Here is a 13,496-nt window from a genome sequence, read left to right as displayed (position 1 = left end):
TGACATAGGGCTCCATCCCACTACCCTGGGATCATGACCTGAGCCCAAATCAAAAGTCTGATGCTCAACCAACTGAGCTGCTGATGGACCCCCAGTGTCTTTGTTTTTTAATGAAAATAACAGATACCCAATCTCATGACAATCTTCTGCTTTAAATTTTTTATTCACAGAAGCTAAGAATATAGGACATATTACTGTCTGCTGCCCATCTCTTTTAAGTCACTTCTCTAACAAACCTGTCAGGGCTTCTCTAAATCTTAGCACCATTTAGGTGTGGCTGATTGCCTAGAAGGAGGAGGTTCCTGACTTCCTCCTCACATTGATTAGTGAATTGCAATCCACTGAAAAAGTGCTTGGCTTCTTCCTTCTTTACTTGGTGGACTTTTCACTTACTTTCCAGCAGCACTTTCTGGCAGCCAGATCTGGATGCAGGACAGGATGGAGATTTTAGAAATGGGTGATAACTGTCTGTCTCGTGAATTTCTTCTCTCTTTGCTTCCTTTCTCTCAAAGAGTGAAGTGCCCCCTTTTCACAGCACTTGAACACACATCCATTAGGAGTTTATCTTGAAGGCTAGTTAGTAACCATTTTTCTTTCACTTCTCTGGATTATAAACTCATCAGGGTACTGACAGAACATGCCTGGGTTTAGCTAGTATCTGGCATGTGGATGCTGCTTAATGGTGAATGAATGAATAAGAAAGGAAAAAAGTTGCATTTCTATATGTATACTAATGACAATGCTTTAAATTATATGAAAATACTCACTTATGAAACAGACAATTCAGATGTTTCCCTTTGACCATTCTTAACCTGATCTCCCTGCCTGAAATTATCTTTTCCTCTCCTCTAAACAGTTATGTGTGCTATTTGGCAATTAATTATGTAGTGCCTCATGACATTTTTTTTCTGTTTTATATTTTCTGGTTTTCAATTATTTTATGACTTTATTTTTTATTGTAATTTGTTTCCACATAAAGGCTATAAATAGATGACAGATACATATTACATTTTATTAAATATTAAAATTTATTGATGTTTATTATTAATAATAATTAAATATTACAATTTTTCTGTTTATATTTTAAATTGTATTTTCTGTGTTTCATTTTGGATAGTTTCGATTTTTGTGTTTTCAAGTTCACTAATCTTTATTTTCTGCAACACTTAATCTGATGTTAATCTAATCCAGAATATTTTCCATTTTACACATTGTAGATTTCACCTAGGAATTTAATTTGGGTCTTTTTTATATCTTCAGTGTCTCTACTTATTTTTGAACATGTGGGATGTGGTTACGAAAACTGTTTTAATGTCCTTGTCTGCTGATTCTCACATCTGTTGTCAGTTCTGTCACTTTTGATTGATTTATTTTTCTCTCCTCAGGAGTCTTGTGTTCTTGCTTTTTGCCTGCCCAGTAATTGTTGATTGGATATAAGATATGAATTTTACCTTGTTGGATGCTAGATATTTTTGTATTTCTGTAAATTTTATTTGTTCTGGGATGTATTGAAGCTGCTTAGAAGCAATCCGATTCTTTTGGGTCTTTTAAGATTTGTGAGACAAGACTGGCACAATATTCAGCCGAGGACTAATCATTCCTCATGACAGAGACAAAACCCTTCTGTGTACTCTACCCAATGTTTGGGGAATCATAGAATTTTCCAGTTGGAACCATCCTTTTGGCTGTTTTTTCACCCAGCCTTGGGTAGTGGCCTTACATGCATGCCCTGAGCAGTATTCCACTGAAGATTGAGGAGAACTTCCTTTGGGTCTCTGTGCAGGTCTTCCTTCTCTGGTTCTCTTCTCTTTTCTTTTTACCAGTTAATACTTTTATTTATTGAGAAGATATAAAAATCCAGGTCTCTTAAATCTACATAATCTCTTGGAATATTTGGCTCTGTCCATGGGACAGATTCTAGTTGCCTTGGTCTCCCGTGACTGTTAGCTCCGTTTACTCAAGTCAGGATGTCCACTTGCCTTCTCCCTGCCCCCACACGCCTCCCCCCCTGGAGACCCTCTCAGGTAGTAAGTGGGGGCTTGTAGGAGTCACTTTGTTTGTTCCTTTTCTCTGAGAGGTCCCTGCCCTTTGCTGCCTGTTGTTGAGGTCTTGACAACTTTCCCTATTATTCCACTGTGCCCAGAAGTGGAAATGATCCATTTTGTTCTTTCTACCTGGACTTATCCTCTATTCACAATTTCCAAACCTCACCATCCCTGACTCCATGAGACTGGGTGAGGAGCCCTTTCTCTATGTCTCCATCACACGTGTGTTCACCTCCTTGCATTGTTATTATGGTTGTTTATTCTTTCTCCATTAGATGTTATTTCCTTGAGGAAAGGAAATGTCCTTTATCTCTGGTTTCCCACACCTAAAGTAGTAGTTCTAGGCATTTAACAATTGCTCAATAAACATTTGTGGAATGAATGAACAAATGGAATCCAATTTTCAAAGTATCAGTTAATGAACAACTTTCATGAGCTTTTTTTTTTTTTTTAACAGAAAATAGACTGTAGTTTTATATGTACAGTTTAAGTCTCTTAACTTTTTGGATAATCAGTTGCTTTTGATGGCTTAGACCTGGTTTTTATCTGTTTGTTTGTTTTTTTGTAGCCTCTTATTAGAAGGTGTTAATAAAAACCACCTAATTAATTCTTAAATAAAATGGGAAAGTAAAGAACCTAAGAATAGAATAACCATATTATAGACAAGCTAAATGAAGACTTACTTTTAGGTAACCCCCATTCTGGTCGATTCTCAAGTGTGGTCTATCCCAAGTCTGAAATTTGTTGAGGTGGTATTCTTATCTCAAGTGGCTTTTCCATGTTGGATGTACTTGGATGTTTGTTATCTGAGTAAACTTCAGCTGGTCTGCAAATAGCTATGAGTCTATGCATTCTTATCAACTGGAGACAATTGGCAGTGGATATGTGCCACCAGGGCTATGGTCAAGTGCAAGTCCATACTATATTTGGGTCTTTTAGAGTTGGTAGAATGAACCATATTTGGTAAGCATCTTAAAACTATCTTGTTCTGTTTCCTCAGCAGCTCTTGGTTACAGGAGGTGCCTCTGGAGTCCTCCCTCATTGCCATCCCCATTGCCCAGTTGGCTTGATGGAAGTAGATTGAGGCTGTGTTCTAGAACAGTTTTCTGTCCAGTAGGGATAGTGAGATTTAACTTGGCAGTTTGCTGTGAGGATTAAATGAAATAATAAATGTAAGTTGCCTCTCATAGTTCCAGGGACATAGGCCCTCCTTCCCTTCCCCACCCCCACCCCCCCAATCTAAAAGGTAGTTCTCTGCCTCTAACATTGAACTGTATTGACTGGCTACCAATATATAGACACATAGAGTCATTCTATCTGTATCTCTTATCAGCTTTTCCTTGAAGGTTTTATGTGAGGTCCCTTTACTTTTAGGCCACGTGTTTCTTTTCCTGAAATGGTGTTTTCTTCTGCTTTTCTTTGTTTTTAAAGTACAGTCTTCTGCTTTTCTTTGTTTTAATGCTTTGCTTGGTGATCATGTTGTTTAAAGCTACCTTCGTCCTTCCTCCTTCTAATCCATGGCCAAGGCAGGGGGTGGCTTTAATTTACAGAAACACTCTGCATTAGCTAGTGTAGATTTCTCATTCTACCTCTTACTTATTGATTAAACCCTCTCCCTGACGCACAAATGAAGACTGGGTGTATTTTGCATATTTTCCTAGAATGGCCCAGTGATTCTGTGGCTAAACCAAGATTAGACCTTGCAAGTTCTAAAAATCTGAACTTTTGCTTTAAAGAGTAAACCGTGTTGCCTCCAAAACTACTAGTTGAGTTTAACTTTCAAGTGTACTTTGTATTTAAATCTGATGATAGTGTTGTTTTTCCTTTTGTCTTGTTTAGATGAAGGTATTGAACCTTTTTCTTTGCTGGTGTGGTACAGCTGCCCTGACTGTGACCTAGGCAGCAAGTTTCTTGATGTTGTCAAGAATGCTCATTAAGATATTTATTCTCTTTTGCCCTACTGTTTATGATAGTTGTCATTATGTCTATTAGATGGTAAGCTCTGTTATCGCTCACTATAATCAGCACAGTGCTGTCTATATAAAGAAATTATGAATGTGTGAGTGTTGTAAGTGAATGAGTCAACTATATTTACATAGTTACTACTTTAAAAGTCTCTAGGTTACTGGTCTAAATGTATGTAGTCTTGGGATTTGGGATGGGATAACTGAATAAGAAATTAAACTGTTTTTTAGAATGGCCATAAATGGTATAAGGCCTTTTAGTGACTTTATACAAATTAGAAAGGGTGCCCCCCTTTTTAAATGTTTATTTATTTATTTTGAGAGAGAGAGATGAAGAGATCATGCGTGAGTGGAGGAAGGTCAGAGAGAGAGAGAGAGAGAGAGAGAGAGAGAGAGAGAGAATCCCAAGCATACTCCACACTATCATTGCAGAGCCCAATGTGGGGCTCCATCTCATGAACCATAAGATCATGACCTGAGCTGAAATCAAGAGTCGGATCCTTGACAGACTGAGTCAGCCAGGTGCCCTTCTAGATGGAATTTTGTCCTCACTTGCTCTCAGGGTTTGGTGCCCTTCTGCAGGGCACTACCAGCAAGGATGTACAAGGATCCTCTGACCTTTGTTTTCTGACTGGCTATGGGTTTTGGTGTCACATGGTCTCAAGGAGAGCAGTTGTCCTTATCCTAGTTGATGTTTCCTTGAAGAGCGGGCCCAATGAGGATGAGGATCCTTCCAGTCTATCGTTGAGAACTTCTGTCTGCCTCCCCAATTTCAAATTCATTCTTCTCTGTGATATTTGTCTGTTGAAGACTGGAAAGAATGCTGTATGCCTTGCTGCTGCTTGCAGCTTTATGAGCTTCTCCCATTTCCATGGAGTCAAGGCGAGTCACCCATCTCGGTGTTTGAGGTCCTACTCATAGTGGCCCTTGCTCTAGATATCTAATCACATTTCTTTCATTCCTCCACAGATGCCCCCTGACCTGGTCTTGCTCTTCTCCTCAGGCCATTGATGACAGTGGGCTCATTACCCATACCTTTTGGCTGTTACCCATATGGCTCTCTGTGTCTGGATGCTCTCCACTACCTCTACAAATTGTGTAGAATCCCTTCAGTTCTTTAAAGCCCACTTTAGGGACACCTGGGTGGCTTGGTTGAGCATCCAACTTCAGCTCAGGTCATGCTCTCACGGTTCATCATGAGTTCAAGCCTCCTATTGGGCTCTCTGCTGTCAGCCACAGAGCCTGCTTGGATCCTCTGTCCCCCTCTCTCTCTGCCCCCCACCCTGCTTGTGCTCTCTGTCTCTCTCAAAAATAAATAAACATTAGAAAAATAAAGCCCACTTTAAAGTAGCTACTCTTTAATGAACTAATGCTACTCCACCCCCACCCCGACCCCTTGAATTATTCTACAAAGCCTATTGAATTTTTTAAGTTAAAATTTAAATATATAATCAAATGTTAGCACATGTTGATTTCTTAGAATGGTGCCTAGCACACATTTCTTGCTTAGTCCTTAGAGTACTTAGTTATTATTATTCCTTTATTTAAATCACTTCAGTCATTCATTCATTCACCGAGCAAATGTCCCCTCTGCAGGTGCTGCTCCAGGTCTGGGGATTCAGAAACACATAGAGCTTAGAACTTGTGTACAAACAGCAGGGGTAATCACCTGCCAGTTCACTGGACAGAGATGCGGTGGAGGAGGTGGCATAGTCTATTCAAGGCTCTCCCAGTTGCTACACTCTAGGCTTCTAATGTGCCCTCCTTCAACGTCCTGGTCAGTATAAGACAGTGGAAAGAGAAAAGGCTTCCCATTGGGTGGATGTGGATTTGAATCCCAGCTGCTTCATATGCTAGCTCTGACCTTCAGTCCCCACCTCTTAAAATGGGGATAATAGAGTAGTTGCCACATGTCATTATGAACTAGGTCCTGGGCTGGGTGCTGTATACTTGTGATTTTGTGGACTCCTCAAAATAGCCCTGTAAGGTGCATCCTGTTAATATCTTTATTTTACAGATGAGGAACCTGGGGCACAGAAGGGTGAAAAAATGGCCTAAATGGTAGAGCTTTAAGCTGAACCCAGGCCTGTCAGAGAGCAGAAGCCACATTCCTCCTCATCAGGTAGTATCATGCTATGTCATGTGTCTAAATATGTTAAGATCCCTGGCACACGAGGTCAGAGTAAACAACTATTATTAATTACTATTACTATTACTATTATTATTCTAAGATTCATACCTTTCTTCACCATACTGCCTAGCATGGACTAATATACATTGTAGCTCTTCAATAAAACTTTATTGGGTTTAATTGGTTCTGGATTTTGTGTGTGGGAAGGTAGGTAACTCTGCGTCTCTAAAGGGAAATGCTTAATAAAATAATATCTTAAAATGGGGGAAGTAACAACAATATAAAAAAGCAGCCACAGAAGCAAACCAGTTAATGAGATTCTGTATGGGAAAGTTGGAAGGAAATTAAAAAGAATTGCAAAAACACTGTGGCAGTTGACAACACTTGAAAATATTCTGGCCAGCAGATAGTATTCTTGAGCAAAAGCAATAGAGATGATGAATTACTCAGTGATGTGGCCATCCCTTATAATAATGACAAACAGATGGGAAGGTGTGCAATCTTTAAAGTTTAAAAAAATAATTTGTCCTTCTGCCAGCTCTTCCCTTACCTGGCACAAAGTTGGTCACCGCCAAAGGATTCTGTTTTGCCTGATGAAGTTTTGAGTGAATTAGGTTAGGTTGTCTTGAAAATGGCTATACCAGAAAATAAAAGCTCTTCTCTCTTCGGAAAGGAACTTGACTCTGGGGAAGAGGACAGCTTTCCCAGGGGGAATCTGGGACTGCTGAGACCAGGAGCTTCTGTCTTTCCCCCATGACCCCCAGTGTTTCACCAGCAGAATAAGGACGTTATTAAAGCTTGAATGAAACAAAGCTGCACACTTGAGAAGTGGCTGCCAGAACTTTTCTCTTTATGGTTCTCTTGAGTTTGTGGGAGAAACAATTAAATGCTGCATATGCAAATGGAGGGTAACAGTTTTCATTTTACTAATAGTCAAATGGTCTTCTTTTGCATTTTGTATCTTTCTCTCACCTTCGGCTATTGTTCTGTCTCAGCCTATGTGAGTTTTGAATCTTCAGGAGGGCCAGAAAACCAGTTTTGGATGCTATATAGCCAAGGACATTCTGTAGCAGTGCCCAGTTACACTGTGAGACAGTTCTAGAGAAATTACTATTGTCACTGTGTCCAGCACATTGAACTGACTGCTCAAGAGGAAGATATCAGAAACTCCCTACAGTCCCCTTCACCATTAAGCTTGCTGGAAGATTGTGTTCCAGAGAGTAGTTTCTGCTTCATTTGACCCCTTTTTAAACCCACGTGTTTTGCAGAGGGGCTTATGATTGCCTTGCTATAGGAAACCTGGGAAATGTAGTGTTTTTGGATTCTACTTTGAGATGATGGCCGTTATCGATAAAGTGGGAAACTACCAGGATGTTGAGAAGATGTTCAGAAGGTTTCTGGGAAATCTGGAAAGACAAATGTCTCCTCCAATTAGCCAGGAGGTTGGTGTTGGATTTTCTGCAACAATATAGGGCTTTGGGGGTGGAGACTTCCTGACAAGTCTAGGGTTGATTTTATGTGTTTGCTGAAGTTTACTAAAATAAAAATTTTTTTTTTTTCAACGTTTATTTATTTTTGGGACAGAGAGAGACAGAGCATGAACGGGGGAGGGACAGAGAGAGAGGGAGACACAGAATCGGAAACAGGCTCCAGGCTCCGAGCCATCAGCCCAGAGCCTGACGCGGGGCTCGAACTCACGGACCGTGAGATCGTGACCTGGCTGAAGCCGGACGCTTAACCGACTGCGCCACCCAGGCGCCCCAAAATAAAAATTTTAAATGGTGTATTCTAGGGGTACCTACGTGGCTCAGTCAGTTGAGTGTCTGACATTTGATTTCAGTTCAGGTCGTGATCTCACAGTTGTGAGATCAACCCCCCCCACCCCCCCACCCCCCCCCCAGGACTCCACGCTGAGCATGGAAACTGCTTGGGATTTTCTCTCTCCCTCTCTCTCTGCTCCTCCCCTTCTCTCTCTCTCTCTCTCTCTCTCTCTCTTTCTCTCTCTCTGTCTCAAAATAAGTAAATAAACATTAAAAAATTAAAATGGCATATTCTATAATGAAAGTGAATATTATTGATATTTTAATTCAGCTGAAGCAATACATAACAGTATCACATAGTTTCCACTTAATCACTTTTTGCATTTCAGGATCTTTCTTCCTGTGAAGTTTCAATGAAATGCTGAGAAATACATTTTACTTTATGATAGGCAGGATACATTTCAAGAGGCTTTCTTCCCCCTCTGTATCTGATCCATCTGCCAAACGTCTTGACTTTCTGTCTTCCATAAGCTATCTGATCTTCCTGTGGCCATGGAAGAGGCATATCTTTGAAAGCAGAATTTTGAATAAAGAAAGCTGGTGGTTAGGGAGTGATGGCCAGGCTCCACAGTGTCTTATTTATTTCAGTTTGAAGCTGAGTACTGCTTCTTCTTGGGCCCTTCACCTGCCATGGACATCTCTTTTTCTTTCTTAGTGTGAATTCTGCCCTTTGGTGTAGGTGACACGTGTCATTTAACACTGACATAAACATGTGGCCCCTCTTTGCTTCTGTGTCATCATCTATAAAATGGGGCTATATTTCCTGACCTACTTCAAGGTTAACATGAGGATTAAGTGATGATGTACAAAGAAGCCTTTTAAGAATTATCAAGTGTGATATAAACGTAAAGTAACAGATAATTAACTATAAGGTCACTATTGTGACCTTATAAAGTTTTACTCCTTTTAGCTCTGTTGAGGGTAGCATTTTGTCTCATCATTTTCTTTTGGAAAAGTTAAATGTTGTTCAATGTCACAGAGCAAGTTCAGGTAGAAGTAGGTCAGGAGCTCAGGTCTCCTGACTCACAGACCAGCAGAATGCTCAGGCTTGCTGTCTGCTTTAGTTTATCATTTGCTTCATGTTTTCAGTGAGTGAGATATAACAATCTCCTTTTGGAGGTTAAAATAATACCTCGGAAGAAGCAAAGAACACTGCATCACTGTAGTTCATTTTAACCCTCATTTATTGTTGCCGTCTGTGTGTCCATGTGCTGGGCTGGTATGAAGGTAGGAAGACGTAGATGACTAGGTTTTTCCAGTCTAGTGGAAGGAGGCAGACGAGCAGACAGACATCTAAGAATCTGAGTTCTTGTCTCTGCTGCTTACTCACAGGGTCTATCTGGGTAAGTCACGCACATCTCTGGGCTTAGGTTTCCCAACTGCCCACTGAGGCCACTGGGCTAGATGTGCAGGATGGTCACCATCACTGAGGTTTCTTCTGATCTGTCACAATCTGTGGGTCTATGAGACTCCAAAGCTGTGTGCTGGCCAGGCCTTCACAAACTAATGGCATGTTTTTCTTAATCATTACTTGTGATAAATTTCACAGGCTAACTACATTCTCTAACATGAAACACTACCATTGTATTGAAACATAGTTGGTGATGCTTTTTCATTAACCAGTCAACTTTGCAATGATAGCAAAAATGGGCATCTGATGATGATTTAATAGGGGGCATAAAAATCAATGCCAGCATTAACTACTAGTCTCGGCAGTTCTGTAGTTCTATAGTGCTTTTCTGATATGAACCTTTCTCTTTTTTAAAAATTTTTATTTGTTTATTTTGAGAGAGAGAGTGAGAAAGAGAGAGAGAGAGAAGAACGCACGTGGGAGCGGCAGAGAGAGAGAGAATCCCAAGCAGGTTCCACACTATCAACACAGAGCCTGATGCAGGGCTTGAACTCATATGAGTCGTGAGATGATGACCTTAGCTGAAACCAAGTGTCACATGCTTAACCGACTGAGCCACCCAGGCACCCCTGATATGAACCTTTGTAATATCAGGCCATTTTCTTTAAAAGAGGCCATAGAATAATAATAGCTAACATTTATTTAGTGTTTGCTTATGTGGTAGGAAGGTATTGTTCTAAGTGTTTTCCATATAAAGACTCATTTAATTTTTACAACATTTTGAAGTACCCCTGCCTCTGTCCTGGGGTAAAGAAACGGAGGTACAGAGCAGTAAGTAAACCTTGTTGAAGATTACACAGCTGTTAAGAGACAGAGGCAGGATTGGAAGCCTCTGCAGCTGCATTTCTCATGGCTGGACTATCACCTAATGAAAGCTGCTCTCTCTCAGCTCATGTCTGAGAAACTGGACAGACTCGCTTGTTATGAGGCCACAAAATAAGGAAGCAGCTGAATCATCTTACTTGCAGCTCTAAACTTGGCCCGATCCTCAAGCGTGAGGGTTCTTACTATGTGCAAGTGTTCTCAGTCTGGATTTCATGTCTCAGGTGACTCATGAGCCCTTGGAAATCATGTGCAAATTGCATTTATGTGTCCACGTGTGTTGGTGTGCGTGGGGGTAGGCTGCTTGATGGTTTTGTGCCTGTTATCAGAGCGGGCCCTCTCTTCTGCCACTGGTGTAATTCTAGCTGTGCAGGTCCTCATCAGCCCTAAATCTGTGTTAGTATTCTGGGCTGGAAGTGTGGGCATAACCACCCCTTGAACAATGGAGTGGCTGTGGAAACCTAGAAGAACCAGACTTTCCACACGTCCTCTTCTGCTCAGAGCTTTGTCACTTTGGTACAGTAGGACAATGCCTTTTTCTCTCCTTAAAGCCTTCCAACATTTTCATTTTTTTCCCCTCAAAAATTTGGAACCCCAAGGGTTTGAGGGTTTTTTGTTTTGTTTTACCTCTTCTTTATAGGTTTGTTCAGAAATCAGATGTTCATAAGCTTTTTATTTCTTAGCCAGCCCATGAGTTCACTTTCCCATTTAACTTTTATGATTTTTGTTGTTGTTGTTGTAGCTGGTAAGTCCTTTCAAAACCATGTAAGAATGTTTTACTGCATACTAACATAAGAATGAAATGGTACAACTAGAAAATCCAACAGGAAATACACCCCTCCCCCCCCCCCCCCCCCCACACACACACACACACTGATAGACAATTTAGCTTCTGTTCACAGAAATTGAGTGTATCTGCTAGGGAAAAACTTTCAGGGATGTTATGATTTTGATAGCTGTGTTATCTTATATTACCTATTCTTTCCTAGTCTCTGTTTATAGTTGATTATTCTAGACCTTTTTTGGGGGGCGGTGAAAATGGATAACAGATATGATGCAGGTCCAGATAGTAGAGAGGTGACAAAATTCTACTACAAAGTAGATTTGTTTTGCTTCTGGTTCAGATGAGTAATATAACTGGCCTGTTTCACTGTAACCTGGAAAACTTTGCCATCTATTTTATCTTTATTCACTACAGCAAACTTTTAATGTTATTTTAGTGTGATCTCCTTTAAGGATGTGAAGGCATTGCCTCTGCAGACAGGCTTGGGTTCTGATCCCAAGCTCTGTTGTTTACAAGCTATGTGACTTTGGGCAAGTTTACTTAATCTCTTGGAATCCTCTTTTCCTCATCTATAAAAGGGGAAAATAATAATTACATGTTGCCCAAAGGGTTGTGAGGAGTGATATCAGGCGTGTTAATACATTTACCATAGGCTTCTCTCACAGTAAGCACTTGCTAAATGATTGTTGTTGATTGATTGTTTTTATTGCTATTGTTGTCAGTATAATAACATAGTATAATATATATATAATATAATATTATCATCAGCACCATTAAGTTAATATGTGTAATATGCCTAGTACAGTGCCTGGGACATGCATAGGCACCAAACAAATATTTTATTGGATTTGACTGTGCATAGTTAGCTTTTGTGACTGATTCAGACTAGTGGTAACTTTTTATTTATTAGATTAACAAGGATGAAATTGCTGAATGGAACAAATGATGGCTCTACCTCCAAGTCAACAAACTTCATAGCGAGGTGATCTTGAAAGCAAACAATGAAATGTGGCAAGTCTGGTGGGAAAAAACAAAAAATGAACAACCTTGAAGCTGTTTTAAGGAGCAGCGGTTGCCTAGTCACACTGATTGCTGAAATTTTGCCTCTCTCCCTTGAATGAGGAGAGGAGAGGAGAGGAGAGGAGAGAGGGGCAGAAAGGTTACTGGTCGCGTTCATTAGTTTTCTTCCAAGAACTGCCACATGTCACCAGATTGCCCCCCGGCACTGGCGCTGTTTGGCTGTCTTCTCTTTGCCCATGAGAAGCCAAAATGTTAAATTGGTGGAGCTTACTAGATCTGACAGAGAAATTCTTCACGTCTGGCCTGAATGTCTAAGTAAATTTGGTGTACTTCTTGTGGTCTGGGGCAAATGCTGGAAGCTATTAGAATTCTGAACAAAACCCTCCATTCAAAGACTGCTCGTTTCCTGCTGGGGTAATCCAAGTATCAAACACGAAGAAATATGGGCAAGGAGAATGTGGCTGTTCAATGCAGAACCCACCAAGGTGTCTACGACATCTCCCCAAATGACTTAGAATGTTACTTCCACTTGATCATCTTGAATAAGTGGTTTCTTTTGAAAATAAGAGCTCTACTTTTCCTGCATCAAGTGTGGATGAGAACTGCTTGGATTTCCTCCCGTCAGTTAAAGTTAGGACAGGGAAGTTCCAGAGGCCTCCATTTTTGTTCTTATTTTTTGTTTTCCAATCATTTTCTTTTGAGTTTTCTCAAATCAGAAAGTATCTTTTCATTAGCTAGGGTTGTGGAGTCCATTCTTTGAGGCTAGGCCTGTCCAATGGCTGGAAGCTATTTTATTAAGGAAACTTTGTGGAGAAGCTATGGTGTATCTCATGAAATATCTGAGTTTGTCGTAAACCGTTTCCTTTCTGTACCGAAATTTATTTTCTGTGAAATTCCAGGTGTTCTTTTTATTATACAGACTTGAAAGGAATGGATTTGCTCATTCAGGTTTTTTTTTCCCCAAGAAGAATATTTTCTTGTGATGGGGTAATTGAGGATGAAGAAATCAGATAACATAGGTGAGGTCATTGGGTATGCATAGTGAAAACCATTATTTTAATTAATGCTAGTTGCACCAGGTTGTACAGCCAGTTATGCAGTTGACTGGTGCGATACAGCTGGCATGCTGTTCTGCTACTGCCCTTACACCATGTGGGAACTTCGAGACTGCCTCACTCCTGCTAGACGGTGAACTTATGGAGAACAGAGACAAAGCCTTATTCATCACAATATTCCTAGTTCACAGCACCACATTAGGCACACAATTAATGCTTTTTAAAAATGAAGGAATGGATAAGACATTTTTATCAAACCTGAACGTGAGATCAGGTGGTTTCACAAAACAAAACATTAGCGTTGGTTTACTGGACTTCTTACGTGTTTAGCCTCTTCTCGAGCTCCTGTCCATGCTTTGATCTTTCTGCAGGATGGTTTATATAGGGGGTCCGGTGTTCTTTCATCATTAGGAATTCAGTTGCGTTACTTAATAGTCCCAATCA

At 40.4% G+C, this 13,496-nt stretch overlaps 1 protein-coding gene across 1 annotated transcript in view; it reads left to right on the top strand.

The window, feature by feature from the left end:
- Positions 1–13,496, top strand: part of ROR1 (receptor tyrosine kinase like orphan receptor 1) — a 399,098-nt gene that overhangs the window by 76,862 nt on the left and 308,740 nt on the right. The gene's annotated exons all lie outside the window — the stretch shown is intronic.

Source organism: Neofelis nebulosa, chromosome 2, assembly GCF_028018385.1.
Source record: "Neofelis nebulosa isolate mNeoNeb1 chromosome 2, mNeoNeb1.pri, whole genome shotgun sequence".
Lineage (NCBI taxonomy): Eukaryota > Metazoa > Chordata > Mammalia > Carnivora > Felidae > Neofelis > Neofelis nebulosa.
The sequence above is the reverse complement of the archived record's forward strand: the minus strand, read 5'-3'. Positions and strand labels throughout refer to the sequence as shown.